At 38.9% G+C, this 1,495-nt stretch overlaps 1 non-coding gene across 1 annotated transcript; it reads left to right on the plus strand.

Annotated features, from left to right (window-relative positions):
- The first annotated feature begins 299 nt into the window (after window positions 1-299).
- On the plus strand, window positions 300-462 carry LOC126008445 (U1 spliceosomal RNA). Its single transcript, XR_007495776.1, has one exon. It is a non-coding gene; the product is annotated as a U1 spliceosomal RNA (small nuclear RNA).
- The last annotated feature ends 1,033 nt before the right edge of the window (window positions 463-1,495 follow it).

Here is a 1,495-nt window from a genome sequence, read left to right on the forward strand (position 1 = left end):
GGGAAGGAAAGAGGGAAGGAAGAAAGGAAAGAGGGAAGGAAGAAAGGAAGGAACAAAGAAGGAAGAAAAGAAGGAAGGAAGAAAAAGAAAGAAAAGAAAAAGAAAATAATCTCAGTATTAATAGAACACAGGGACTGATTGTTCTGAATGTCTGTCTATAAGAGGCCTCTGACCATAAGTTGGGGAAAGTTATTGATCAGACTGTGTGGTACAAAGTGTTCATAACAGGCAGCAAAAGAAAGTTTTCAGCTAGAATGATTCTCCAGATGCGAGACAGTAGAAAAAGAAGTAAAATTATCATACTTACCTGGCAGGGGAGATACCATGATCACGAAGGTGGTTTCCCCAGGGCGAGGCTTATCCATTGCACTCTGGTTGTGCTGACCCTGCGATTTCCCCAAATGTGGGAAACTCGACTGCATAATTTGTGGTAGTGGGGGACTGCATTTGCGCTTTCCCCTGTTTAAAGAAAAGAAAGAAAAAGAAAGAAAGAAAGAAAGAAAGAAAGAAAGAAAGAAAGAAAGAAAGAAAGAAAGAAAGAAAGAAAGAAAGAAAGAAAGAAAGAAAGAAAGAAAGAAAGGAAGGAAGGAAGGAAGGAAGGGAGAGAGAAAGAAAGAAAGAGAGAAAGAAAGAGAAAAAGAAAGAAAGAAAGAAAGAAAGAAAGAAAGAAAGAAAGAAAGAAAGAAAGAAAGAAAGAAAGAAAGAAAGAAAGAAAGAGAGAGAGAGAGGCCGGGAAGGTGGCGCTAGAGGTAAGGTGTCTGCCTTGCAAGCGCTAGCGTAGGATGGACCGCGGTTCGATCCCCCGGCGTCCCATATGGTCCCCCCAAGCCAGGAGCGACTTCTGAGCATATAGCCAGGAGTAACCCCTGAGCATTAAACGGGTGTGGCCCAAAAACCAAAAAAAAAGAAAGAAAGAAAGAGAGAGAAAAAAAGAGAGAGAGAAAGAAAGAAAGAAAGACAGAAAGAAAGAAAGAAAGAAAGAAAGAAAGAAAGAAAGAAAGAAAGAAAGAAAGAAAGAAAGAAAGAAAGAAAGAAAGAAAGAAAGAAAGAAAGAAAGAAAAAGAGAAGAAAGAAAGAGAAAGAGAGAAAGAAAGAAAGAAAAAGAGAAGAAAGAAAAAGAGAAGAAAGAAAGAAAGAAAGAAAGAGAGAAAGAGAGAAAGAGAGAAAGAAAGAAAGAAAGAAAGAAAGAAAGAAAGAAAGAAAGAAAGAAAGAAAGAAAGAAAGAAAGAAAGAAAGAAAGAAAGAAAGAAAGAAAGAAAGAAAGAAAGAAAGAAAGAAAGAAAGAAAGAAAGAAAGAAAGAAAGAAAGAAAGAAAGAAAGAAAGAAAGAAAGAAAGAAAGAAAGAAAGAAAGAAAAGAAAGAAAGAGGGGCCGGCGAGGTGGCGCTAGAGGCAAGGTGTCTGCCTTGTAAGCGCTAGCCAAGGAAAGGACCACGGTTCGATCCCCCGGTGTCCCATATGGTCCGCCCAAGCCAGGGGCAATTTCTGAGCGTGTAG

The sequence above is a fragment of the Suncus etruscus genome, chromosome 4 (genome assembly GCF_024139225.1).
Source record: "Suncus etruscus isolate mSunEtr1 chromosome 4, mSunEtr1.pri.cur, whole genome shotgun sequence".
Lineage (NCBI taxonomy): Eukaryota > Metazoa > Chordata > Mammalia > Eulipotyphla > Soricidae > Suncus > Suncus etruscus.